Here is a 14,492-nt window from a genome sequence, read left to right on the forward strand (position 1 = left end):
GAAGAGTTTTTGGATACTGTATTGGGACTCTGTTTTCTGTGTTTACCCTTGCCTTTCAGTCAACTCTTTGTGCTTATCCGAGCTTTGTACCTGCACAAGCTTTTGTGAAAATAAACCTTTTATTTTTATCAAGATTTTTCACTGCCCTTTGTGATTCTAGTTGGGGTATTTTGATGGTGTTTCCCCCCTCTAGTGGGCAACATTGGAAGTGTTTTTGCAGCTGTGCTTTTTGAACTTAGCCACTTTGTGACACCTGGTGAGCTTAGTCCAACTCCTCTCCCAACTTTGAATCCCAGTAGACACAGGTAGCCCCTTTTATGCCTGAGAGTCAAGGAGGAAGCACTCCTGGGTCAATTGGGAGCCCCTGAACGTCTGGATAGCCCTCCACTGCAGCTCTCATCACCTACAGAGTCCGACAGGGCAGCCCCAAAGGATTGCAACTCCCAGCAGGTCCCTAGATACATGATTGGGCATACTGGCCCAGGGATGCTGCCACCCAGCATGTTGGGGCACCACTCTTGGGAGGCCATCTCCCGTCCATCTGCTACACTGGTCTGCCCTCCAGGTAGGGGTACAGGGGTTTAGCCCAGCTGGAATGTCAGCCCACCCCTGCTGTCTATCACATAATAAGCCATTATAAGTGCCACACAAGATGAATTCGCATCCTAATCGGGAGATGGAAAGGTTCCTTACCCAAGCGAGAGGCTCCAAGTAGACAGACAGACATCCTAGCCAAGAGAGAAGAAGGTGCCTTATCCAAAAAGACTCCCCAGATTGATGGACGGACATCTTAGCCAAAAGGGAAGTACAGGGGGATGTTTGTTCCTCCAGGATGCTAGATGGCAGTGGAACTGCATATCAGTGCCCAGTCAGAAACCAGCAGGGAATTCCAGGAATTGTAGTCCAGAAGCACATGGCTGCTGGTGTCCCTGGGTGCCACAAGTGGGCGCTGCAGAGAGATGCACTCCCTGTTATTCTGGGCTTCTGAATGACCCAGAACTGCTTCCAAAAAGCGATAGCTCTGGCACCAGAAGTACTCCCAGTACTCCCAGATCCTCAATAAAACACCCTTTATTTGAATCTGGGACTGTGTTTGTGTGCTCATATGTGGGGTTTGGAGCTCACTGGCGTCCCGTAGCCTTCACACAATTCAAATACTTACAAATACTTTATTAATATTGCACACATGTTATACAAATATAGCACAAACTTACAACAATATAACCACATTGTATTTTGCATTTCAAAAAATACTGCAGCAACCAACAAAACACCCTTGTTTCATTTTTCTTACAGCACCCACTCCTGTCACAAGTACCTAGTGGGTCAAACATAAAAACTTCTTATTTATTTGCATTTAAAATGGCAAGTTTAATGATGACATAGAACCACGTTTATGCCCACACAGATTCATTTGCTACTGTACCTCGTAGAATCTCAAGCTTGTCTTCATTTTCTTTCAAGATATAAAACACTTTGCTGTCCCACCCCCGTCGTGTACACCTACATATACCATGGAATGCAATGTTTATGTTTTAATTTCCCAACAAGGTAAGTGAGAAAAAAAATGTTAACTATACTTTATTACAGCATTAGGTTTACTCGTACCACTCAAATGAACTTCTTATCCACATATCCATCAATTTTTGAATTCACTGCTATATGTGCAGTTGATAGTGATGGGGCTCGGGCCTATCAGGGCAGCATTGGTTCCAAGGAAGCAACCAGCAGTGGATGGGACAACAGCCTATCACAAGGCATAACCCAACATCCTTACTACATCAGGTATACTGTAGATAAAGAATAGGTTTTATTACAACTGAAGATAGAAGAAAACTCTAGTGAAAAATGTTTCTAGTCAGTACTCACAGAATAACACCATCTTTCTGGTTTCCCATTTTGAACAAAGTATAAAAGTTATGTAACACACTAGTGAGCCCTCACCTTGAGTACTGTGTATGGCTTTGGTCTCCATGTTAGAAAAAAAGATATAGCAATGTTGGGGAAACTCCAGAGAAGATCAAGTAGGCGGTTTCCAGTGAAGAAAGGCATGAGCTGTTAGGAAAGATTAAAGTTTAAACAAACGGAGATTAAGAGGGGACATGTCAAAATGTTTAAAATTATGCAAGAAATTAGTACAGTGCATCCCAAGAGTTACTCTAAAATAAATTCTTCAACAAGAACATGGAGACAATTTTGGAAACTTGTTAAGGGCAGATTTCCCATAAATATTTAGTGAGAAGTCAAGCAAAATGACACCTTTAATTGGCTAAGTAAAAAGATTACAATATGCAAGCTTTCGAGACAACTCAGGCCCCTTAAGACATTTAACACTTAGAAATTATGGAAAAGTATGCAAATGCCATTAACAATATCTAAATGATAGAAAATGTTGTTTTTTTAAGCTTGTCTACTTATTGTGAATTTTTATAAAATATTTCCCCTTGGGATTAATAAAGTATCTATCTATCTATCTATCTATCTATCTATCTATCTATCTATCTATCTATCTATCTATCTATCTATCTATCTATCTATCTATTGTGATTGTGGCAGCACAAGCACTTTGTTATTTTCAATAAGTTAGAAAATGTACACGTAGCATTACTATTCTGATGCATTTGTTAACTGATTATTAGTTGGGGCTTTTTCGTTATTTATTTGCTTTATCAAAGAGAAGGATACCTAATTTTTGTTTTTTAAATATTTTGTGACTAGTAAACCCCCGATTCTCTAAAGAATCGCAAATCCAAGAATGGCAATCACTTTCTGTTCCCTCCGATCTTTGGAGGGATGAAAAATCATGGAGGGTGGGAGCGTCCTGGGAAAGTTTTCATTTAATTAAATAAATATATTTGTACTAAAGCTGTTTCTTTTTGGAGCCGTGACTCCTTTGGTTCTGATGTTTCAGAAGCGCATTGTAGGCGCCTTCATTCATTGTTTTTATCTATGCAGTCTCGTTTTTGTTTTTCTATAGCTGTGTTGTTAGCTAGAAGTCGTTTGCTGTTAGGAATCATAATTGAACTTACTTTTAACACTGAATTACCTTAATGTGATTCAAATAAGCCACACTGACAGCTGCCACACTGAGTGCTGGCACAGTGGATTAGAGCACAGTGACTGCTGGCACTGTGGAGTGGAATACTGCTGGCACTTTGGAGTGGAGAACACTGACTGGTGGCACTGTGGAGTGGAGTACTGCTGGCACTGTGGAGTGCAGTACTGCTGGCACTGTTGAGGCACACTGACTGTTGGCACTGTGTAGTGGAGTAGCTGCTGGCACTGTGAAGTGGAGAACACTGACTGCTGGCACTGTGGAGTAGCTGACTGCTGGCACTGTCAGTAGTCACCACTACCTCAAGTTTAAATATGTCACCATGGCAACTTGTTGTCATGCACGCTTTACCTCAAGTTTAGTTTACAGGTTGTGTTGTGTTGTTTGGGCGCCACTTACTGACTCTGGGAAGCCGCTGGGTTTGACTCTGGGAAGCTGCTGGGTTTGACTCTGGGCCGCTGAGGCGCTGTGCGCGTGCGGTTTCGGCGCCACCTAGTTCCCTTATGGTGATGGCGGCGGATTCGCGTGCTGAAGTGACCATGGCGGCGGATCCGGGCTTGGAGATCTACATTACTAAACGAATGTTGTATATGGTGGTGTGCGCATTCACGTTCGGGCAGCGGTTGTATTGTGCACAGCTTGCTTCTGGCCTCTGGCATCCGTGCATATATACATCCTGGCATGCATGCTTTACCTCAAGTTTAGTTTACAGGTTGTGTTCTGTTGTTTGGGTGCCACCTACTGACTCTGGGAAGCCGCTGGGTTTGACTCTGGAAAGCCGCTGGGTTTGACTCTGGGGCGCTGAGGTGCTGTGCGCGTGCGCTTTCGGCACGGCTTGCTTCTGGCGTCTGGCATCCGTGTATATATACAACCTTCGTTTAGTAATGTAGATGGCATGAGTGTGACATGTGATGGAGGTTTGCTCAGACTACTTGTACTGTCAGGCAAAGGGGACTGACACATGCGCACTACCATTTTAATCACTTTTGCTGATTACTGAGAATCTCTTTTGTTGACAGCAGTGGCTATCGAACATGTGTAGAGGAAATTACAAAACATACAAGCTGAAATAATCTCTCTAAAGCTAAATCTGAAATGGTAAACTAATCTGTAACTGAAATTGTGAAGAATCTTTCTCTGTCTGTTTTAAGGACAGACAGTGTGAAAAGAGAGTGCTGCTTAGGGCAGTATGGATTATAATATTGATTGATGCATACTTCCATTTTCTAAACTTGCTAATCCAGGACAGGGTCATGGGGTACCTGGAGCCTATCCCAGCAAGCAACAGGCGCCTGCCCATCACAAGGTAAACACACACAGACACACACAGGCCAATTTAGCAACACCAATTCACCAAACCTGCATCCCTTTGGGAAGAAACCAGAGTAAGCCCATGAAGGCCCTCCTGCAAACTCCTCAAGTGGAGCGCCTGGGACACAAAACCTTGGACACTTTATTCTGCAAGGCAGCAGCACTAACACTACCACACCATACGGCGTATTCATTGAGTTTCAACATATTACATTACCTGTGGCATTACAAAATTAAGGGAAAAATACTCCTTATTTGAGTCTTATTTTAGTAGATCTTTGGTCAGTGCATCAGCTTGGGATGGGAGGGCAGGCCCTCAGTCCTTCTCTCTTAAACTCTGTTCATGACAAGGAACTACAAAGTCATGGAATAAATGACCAAGTAGTGTGGGGGAGAGTAGGACTTAAAGGAACTTCAAATTTTGACCTGATGTTAGTTTGGCAATCTAGCTGAATGGAATGGATGACTTTGTTGGGCTGAATGGCCTGTTCTCATCACAATAGTTCTAATGATCTGAGGTACGGTATAGCAATTCTTGTTAGGCCTGCAAGTAAACAAGGAGCACTTTTCATTTTTAACTTTATTTTTAACATTGCCTGCTCTGTGCATTAGGGCTGCGTCATCAACTGAGAGGAATGTAAGAGTCCAGAAGAAAGGTTGGGGTACCCACCGGGCCACCCCATTTACTGAAATAATAAGAGAATCAAAATAACAGACACATGATGGTGCCATACTGAACAGAAATTGCAATCAGCCATCTGCTGGGGTAAATAGGCTCTAAAGAGTGGTCAGGCTTCAGGGCCGGAACTTCGTCTAGTGGAATGCTCATCACCTAAATGAGAAGCCTCTTTCTGGGAGTTCTTATAGCTCATGAACTATAAGGGGTGGGGTCAGTGCCTTCATTGGAGCTGTAGGTGGAGAAAGAGACAAAACAGTCAGAAATTGCACCCCCTGGTGTCCTGGGGTGGTATTGCTTACCTCTGAAGAACCCAGAAGGTGACCCTCTGACCAGGGCCATCTTAACATATGGGCACAATGAGCACTGGCTGGGGCCCACAATGTTTCTGATGCCTATGTATGTTTCTGTTTTACTATCAAAACAGGTTCCCCAGCGCACTACTTTATGGAAAATTTTTTATTTTATTTATTTGATTTTTTAACTACTTCACTGGACAATGTTTTTATCATGGATTATTTATTTATTAAGAAAACTGAACTGTGCATTTTGTTAATACTTTGATGAATAAAAGCACAACGCTTTTTGTGCCATTTCTTATTGTTGTGTGTCCTCATTGCCCATTCCATCTTTGTTTCATGACTATTGATATGGCAGGTTCAAGGTAGTATGGCAGTTGCGGGCAGCATGGGGCTTCACAGAGGACGGGCAGTCCGGTAAATTTCCAGAAGTGTTTCTGCTAAGGGAAACCAGAGACAAAGAGTAAAGTCAGAAACAAGACAAGTTTCCCCAGGACAAACAATGTGGTATATGCTAAGTGGGAATCTGGAACAAACTACTGGGACATCTAGTTGAAGCAGAAACCGTGGCAATGTTTAAGAAGTATCTGGATGAAATATTGTGACAGCTTAGTTATTCGCTAAACAAACAGGCTTGATGGTATCCTGTTGTATGTCAGATTTATTTATTTTATATTCTAGGTTAAGAAGTGAGCTGATGATTAGTGAGCAGCAGTATGGTTTCATGCCAAGAAAGAGCACCACAGACGCGATGTTTGCTCTGAGGATGTTAATGGAGAAGTATAGAGAAGGCCAGAAGGTGTTGCATTGCGTTTTTGTGGAGAAAGCATATGACAGGGTGCCTCGAGAGGAATTGTGGTATTGTATGAGGAAGTCGGGAGTTGCAGAGAAGTATGTAAGAGTTGTACAGGATATGTACGAGGAAAGTGTGACTGTGGTGAGGTCTGCGGTAGGAGTGATGGATGCATTCAAGCTGGAGCTGGGATTACATCAGGGATCGGCTCTGAGCCCTTTCTTATTTGCAATGGTGATGGACAGGTTGACAGACGAGATTAGACAGGAGTCCCCGTGGACTATGATGTTTGCTGATCACATTGTGATCTGTAGTGATATTAGGGAGCAGGTTGGGGAGATCCTGGAGAGGTGGAAATATGCTCTAGAGAGGAGAGGAATGAAAGCCAGTGGGAACAAGACAGAATACATGTGTGTAAATGAGAGGAAAGTCAGTGGAATTGTGAGGATGCAGGGAGTAGAGTTGGCGAAGGCGGGTGAGTTTAAATATTGGTGATCAACAGTACAGAGTAATGGGGATTGTGGAAGAGAGGTGAAAAAGGGAGTGCAGGCAGGGTGGAATGGGTGGAGAAGAGTGTCAGGAGTAATTTGTGACAGATGGGTATCAACAAGAGTGAAAGGGAAGGTCTACAGGACGGTAGTGAGACCAGCTGTGTTATATGGGTTGGAGACGGTGGCACTGACCAGAAAGCAGGAGACAGAGCTGGAGGTGGCAGAGTTAAAGATGCTAAGATTTGCACTGGGTGTGATGAGGATGGATAGGATTAGAAATGAGTACATTAGAGGGTCAGATCAAGTTGGACGGTTGGGAGACAAAGTCAGAGAGGTGAGATTGCGTTGGTTTGGACATCTGCAGAGGAGAGATGCTGGATATATTGGGAGAAGGATGTTAAGGATAGAGCTGGCAGGGAAGAAGAAAAGAGGAAGGCCTAAGAGGAGGTTTATGGATGTGGTGAGAGAGGACATGCAGGTGGTGGGTGTAAAAGAACAAGATACAGAGGGCAGAAAGATATGGAAGAAGGTGATCCGCTGTGGCAACCCCTAACAGAAGCAGCCAAAAGAAGAAGAAGAAGTGTGCCTTGCCATCACTTTAAGAAATGAAGAGGCCATGGCAGATTTGTAAGAGGACAAAAAATGTTCTGGTTGATTACAGCCAGTCATTACTCTTAGACTTGGGTAACAGGGCAGATGGCTGTTCTTTTAAGAGGACAGGCAGCAAAGGAATGGCCATGACGAGTTTTAACTCAGTGACCCATTTACCATAGAATGGCCAAGCCTGAATGGTGAAAATAGATATAGCCCCCAGTCTGGGGAGTCTAGGGCAAAGGAGGAAGAGACACGATGAAAGACAAGAGCTGACATGAAAAGGAGGAGCACTGTAATGGTACTGGAGAGGTAGGCTCACCATGACCCCTAGCAGACAGGGCTTCAAGAAACGGGTAGCAAGACCCTTGTTCAAGCTGTTACTAAAAGAAGAAATGCTTCCACAATTTCTTGTGTATTTGCTAAGATTTGTTTTTTTCACCTGTTTTGTCTTCCAATGTGCCACTTATTTTATAAAGTAGATGTTTGACACACACTTAACATTTATATTTACATTTACATTTATTTGCTTGGCAGAAGCAACTTACAAAGGTAAACATAATCGAGTAACATTAGGCTAGGGCCCTGTTTGTTCAGCAGGTCTAATAGGACACGTAACAAAAGTTGATTGCCACAAGTGAAAAGATGTAATAACTAATAAATTTATAATTATAGGTTACAATCGATAAAACAATTAAACTTAACCAACAAATTAACCAACAATATAAAAGGTCTTTTTTTTCTTCAATCAATTAGATATTCACAGAACAGATGGGTCTTCACGTAGCCTCAGGTAAAAATATGAGTATTAATTTTTGTGATATTAGGCAAACCTTTCAATGATGGTCCCAGCAGTATGGTAGATATAGTTTACCTTAAATATAAACTGCAAAGACCCTAACTAAGAAATGCATATTACTCCACGGTGTAATTTAATGTACTGTACACCATTTTTAATTTCTTAATATATGAACAGGCCAGACCAAACGTGTCCTTTGACTGCAATAGACCGCAGCTCTTTGTTGGGTCTCCTTTTATAAGTCTGTGACAGCAGTCCTGCGGAGAAAGTCATTTTGGCTGCTTGTACCAGTGAACTTAACGTCAGTCTGTGTTAATGTATGGTAAGGAATATTTACATCCATCTTTGTATAATATTTGAGTCACCTGCTTATTACAACTCGATGTTTGCTAACCAGTTTCAGTACGGGCCATCAGAAATGCTTTCATAGATACATTTAAAATGCTTCATAAAACAGGTGATATATTTAAAGTTTTTTTTTTGCCTTTTGCTTATTAAATTATTTAATTTTAATATCCATATATTTTCTGTAAGTTTTATTAACTTACAGAAGTTAGTTAATTCTAACAGTTACTTTCATGTCTGCAGTAGTAGGGTATTGTACCATGTTTGCCATTACAGATTCAATGAGAAGTCCAGCAAAATTGCATCTTTTATTGGCTAACTAAAAAGATTACAACATGCAAGCTTCAGGCAACTCAGGCTCAGGTAGTTGACTACAACTTGTCTGAAGTAGGGGCCTTAGCTGCCTTGAAAGCTCACATGTTGTAATCTGTTAAGTTAGCCAATAAAAGGTGTCATTTTGCTGGACTTCTCATTGTAACAACTACTTCCAAATAATTAGACTGATTAGAGATCCTATGCAGAAATACATTACATGTCATTTACTAAAATACAAAGTAAGTGTAGAAAACCTGTTTTCTTGTAGCCCTTACACACATGTTGTCTTTGTCTAATCTAGTTAGGATGTTTTTGTATGTGTGAGGTATTAAACACATATGATATTCGTCTGTTATATACTGTGAATTTACGGTTTCACATCCCAGATTGACTCAAAGACTGACTGACAACCTCAATTTTTCAGAAGAGGTTCAATGTCATAGCCCTGACGCCTAGAAAAATCCAACCTCACCCAAAGGTTAATTTAACTTTGAGTAAATCTGAGAAAACCAAAATGATGTTTTGGTATTTAATAGTCAGAATGACAGCATTAGTGCCAGTCTAAAGTGGCTGCAGAACAGTGCAGTTGGTAGCCTACAGTATCTTGGCGCCAGTCAGCAGCATTGTGGTGCTTTGAGTTCTTCTTATTGTGAACTCATTTATGTTTCAAATACAAAAATATTTGCAGAATAATCAGCAATACTACATAAACAAAATCAAGAACAGAAAATTATTTATTACTATTATCTCGTATCACAGAGAAAATACTGCCCCATATTATTCAAAAAAATATATAAAGAAGTGTAATTATGTTAGAATATTTAATTGACCTGAAGCGTAATAGCATTGTTTTATTTCTCTTGAATTTTCCATTGCTTTCTTCTGTAATTTAAACTAAATACATTACCAACGTCCCTTAATTCAGAACCATTGATGTCTCTAATTCTTCTGAACTGTTCTTGATTACTTCACATGTCTGACTTGTTCCTGAGAAAATTATTTGGTTGGGAGTTTAAAATGGTTACTCCATTTCATAAGTAAATCATTAACATTCTATAAATTTCTGTGTTCCCATGTGTACTATTATGATAACTGCGTTATCAATTCAATGATAAAAAATTGACTTTCTTGCAAAATGGAATCCTTACTTACTACTAGTATATGTAAATGAATAAAAATAAAAATCTGAGTATAGTAATGTGTGTGAATACACATATACATACACAGAGGTGATACAACAGACTGTATATGGTATTGTGTGTGGAAATAGTATTTATTTCCACATTGTTTGAATTAATGTTTTATTATAATGTACAAATTCTTTCAAATTCTTTACTTTCCACAATGTATGAATGTTTTCATTAAATTACACTCGTAATTTTTTCTTTTCATTCAATTACACTCGTATTTTCCCATAGAATGTTTTTTTATTTCATGCGCCAAATGCACAGTAGTCATTTTGCTTTGAATAGCCTGTATTTTCATGATTGTGCTCTTTAGAGCTGAATAATCAAGTTTCCTTTTCCCACTTTAAGCAATATAAATTCTAAATATGAAATGTATCTTTTTTGAATATGACAAATTGCTTTGATTGCAGTAGCAGGCAACTCCACTAAGATATTATTGGTTTAAGTCTGTGAATACTGCTTCACTGCTATCATAGCATTCAAATGTGATTTTGTAGAAATGTGGGCTTGCATTTTCTGAGTGGATTTGACTGGTGTAAAGAGTGTTTTAGTTAAGCAGATAAGATCAATTGGTGTGTGCATTCGCCCAGTGGCGTAGCGTAGTGGGGGCGGCAGGGGCGGCCCGCCCCGGGCGGCACTTTTAGGGGGCGGCAAAATTTCACAATAAATAATAATAATATCTTGTAAAAATTTGAACCATACCTAAACAAGGGGGCGGTGGAATTTTCCTCTGCCCCGGGCGGCTGACACCCACGCTACGCTACTGCATTCGCCACAAAAGTTGCTCTGTGTTAGTATGCATTTTGTAGTTATTTGACAATCTTGAGTCTTGGTCCTATTGCTGTGGGTACTTTAGCTTCATATTAACACCTTACATTTCCAGAAGCAGATGAGGAAAATGGACAAAGGGATGGATTACCAAGAAAATGGATTGATTAACTTTTAATTCTAAATTGGTACATGTCCATGAATATGAGGGTGTATGCTAGTGGGCCCTGCAAATGAATGCTGCATCATCCATGGCTAGAACCTGTCTGGTCAAGATAAATTCTGGCTTCCAATAATCCTGTATTTGAATAACTTGGCTTCAGATAAAAGTAAGTATTATGCAGTGCTTAAATGAAAAATGGAAAATAATCTTTGACTTAACGTATATTTTAACTGGCAACAGGGAATTAATTTTTATGTTGATTTTACATTAAAAAGTACAATTTGACAAAAGTTTATTTACTGCTCCTTAATCAATTAATATTTTAAATGGCACATTTTGCAGCAAGTACTTTCAGAAGTCCCAAACTTCATGTATTTACAGCTACTTTCTAAGTATACTGATGCAGTATTACATAATAAATATTGATTTTATATTACTACTTATATAAAGTACTCTTTATTAATTTTGTATGGCCAGCTGCAAATGCCTGTCATTTTATAATTTTACTTGCTGCACTACCCATCTAAGACAGATTGAAATCTAAGTAATCAATGGATCCCATAGTGTTAACATTTGCAGTGCACCTTCTATTGGAATATATTTTGTAATGCATGCAGTCATTCCAGTAGATGGCGCATCACAAACATTTGTAGTAATAAAATGCATTACTAGAAATGCTTGTGATACACCATCTGTTGGAATGACAAATGCCATGCATATGTCACTGTTACATGCCATTTGGAGTGGGATTCATAAAAGCAGTGTTACCGTTTGTGATGTGCTGTCTTTTGGAATGATAAATGCAATGCATTTTATTACTACAAATGTTTTTGATGTACCATTTTATGGCAACCAGACGGACACACAGACATTATCCTTTTACTAGCTGTGCTAAGATAAATTGAAGTCTAAGTAATAAACATAGACCTTAATGTTAACTTTTGCAGTGCACCATGGAATGCGCATGTTTATGTTATATGCCATTTGGTGTGAAATTCAGTAATTTTGTTATGGGGCTGTCTGTTGAAATGACAAATGCAAAGCATTTTGAATATAAATAAAGGTCATTTAAAATGCACCAAACATATTAAAATATATACTAATTCTTTTTGATGGGTGCACGCTTTGATAAGATTGCAAAAAGTATAAACAATATGTATACAGTATATGGAATTCCTACATTATGTCTCTTTTAACCGCGTGGCATAAAAATAACATCATTGCATTATTCACAGCCAGTGCTGTAGTAGTAAGCAACTGGATATGCAATTGGGCATTGTAAGCTATTAACATGAAATCACACCAGGACTGGATACGTATTAGTTTAACTTTTTACAGTCCCTAGTAAACTGCTGACTGCAAAGGAAAGAAGGACTTGGGAATGATCTCCTGTTTATGCCATACTTAGTGGATTTCACTTGACATAATGCTAGTGTGGTGATATCCTGGGCATGCCGTAATCTGTTATTGTTTAAAATATTCTGTAAAAAAAATAATATGACTACAGATACTGTATAAACAGAAGTAAGTAAACTGTTCAGATATCTTTTAATGTTTTGGTTCATAATAGCATTAAAAATTATTATTATTATCTAAAATGCAATAGCCGTATTATGTTCTTAAAGAGAAAAAAACAGTTAAACACTCTGTGAAAGAAAATAATTGCAACCCCAGTTGTGAAATTGGTTGCAGGATGTGCTAGCACAATGCCAGTGATATTTATTGCATTGTGTATTCAGAAGCCTTAAGAGTTGCTGCCATCAGTGCTGCAAACAGATGGACAGTGGAGTTCATCCTAACTGGCTGCATGACACTGTGGTATGGCATCTGCTCCACTCAAGAATGTAAAGCACTGTAAAGGGTGGTGAAGACAGCACAGCTGTCTTGTATTTAGGAAATACTGTTTACAAAATTTGCTGCCTTAGAAAGGAAAACAGTATAATTAAATACCTTAGCCATCCTGCACAGTTGTTTCACTCCCATCTCCCTTGTGACAAACAGTACAGGCCATTGACACCCACACCAGTAGATTTCAGGAGAGTTTCACCCATCATAAGGTTGCTGTATTATACCATACCATACCATTTTCTAAGTCTGCTTTTTTCTGAGCATCATCATAGGGGTGAACAGTCAATCATAAGACCAAGTGTATATTATATAATATCTGAAAATTCATAGCACCCATTGTAACACAATGGACACAAAAAACAGTGAAAGATGATATATTTTTCATTTATTCACATCAAACGGCTACCCCAAGACATTTATTAAACAATTCCTATATAGGAGATGCCCCAGACCTCAGCAAATAGTCAACTCCTACTCAGTCCCCCACTGCACGTACCACACCCTCCCTTATCATTATTGCGTATCAGAAAGTACAGCACGTGTCCTCCTCAGATCTGGGATCAAGTCAGCGCACAAACTGGCACTATACAGACTGCCCTTTTCAATGCCAAAAGCAATAAAGTCAACCACAGAGACATTACATTTACAGCATTCCATGCAGTGCATGGCCAGTGGTATACGTGGTATACATCTAAAAGACTCACAACATGTATACTGGAACATCACAATGCCGTCAGAAGGAAAGACCCACTGTCTCTGATTTACACACATACGGTGAAAGTAAAATTCAGGGCCAATACTAAGAGTGCCAGAGAGCTGGCTGAATCGTGGCTCTCTAATGAAATTAAACGCCATTAACAGAAACTTGGGACTTGAACCAAGCATATGCAGGCTTAAAAAGAAGAACATCCAAATATTAAAAAGACTTTATGGCCAACATCTTCCAAACCCCACCTTACTAATCCCCATCACCCCCTTACATACCTCCCCATCCATCCCCACCCTTCACCCTTGACCAATCATTTTCTTCTAATGATGACACCTGGCAGGCTGTCAAAAGCTTAGGAATAAAAAACAATTTTAAAATACTTAACTCATTTTCTCCCATCTTCTCTAGCTACAAATATACATATCTTATATACAGTATAAACGTCTACGCGTGGAAGTGTGTGTGTCTGTCTGGCCTGGAAGTGAGAGGTAGAGTTGAGGTAAGGGCTCCACCTATGAGGAAACCGAAGACTCACTTATAACACAAGTAATAATAACACAAGTGAGGCCAGCAAGTCAGCAAAACAAAACCTCAAAAGAAAGACAAAGTTGCATAGCCGCTAACATTGGCAAAACAGTATCCCTTTTACTTTTCCTCCTGCCGCTAATGCACAAGCAATGCGAGCTCGTTGGCAAAACAAATACCCCTAAGAGAGAGACACCCAGAGTAGTTCCTTTCAATTACCTGACATCTCTAGATTTCAGTTTTTTTTTCTGTCGCTTTCAATAGTTTCTAGGACCCCGGGCTTTTTATAGTACAGGGTTACACAGCTAGTGTGTGTATATATATATATATTCACGGCATTCATAGTCTGTGTCACAATCTGATTGTATGGGTGGTTACCTACCAGGTAACGCTTGTGGTTGGCCAGCAAGTCTGCTAACATCCACCACGGTGCCCTCAGTTGTGAGAAGCAGATCATAGAATGGTTGAAATAGTTTACTGTCAAATAATGCAGAGTACGCGACACGTGTTTCGCCCTAATTCTGGGCTCATCAGGCGTACACAACTCTACTGCACTCCCTCTCGGTAATCGAACCCCCTAGTGTTGCACCACGGCGTGTGGTTCGTTTATTTGACAG

This window comes from Erpetoichthys calabaricus, chromosome 4, assembly GCF_900747795.2.
Source record: "Erpetoichthys calabaricus chromosome 4, fErpCal1.3, whole genome shotgun sequence".
NCBI lineage: Eukaryota > Metazoa > Chordata > Cladistia > Polypteriformes > Polypteridae > Erpetoichthys > Erpetoichthys calabaricus.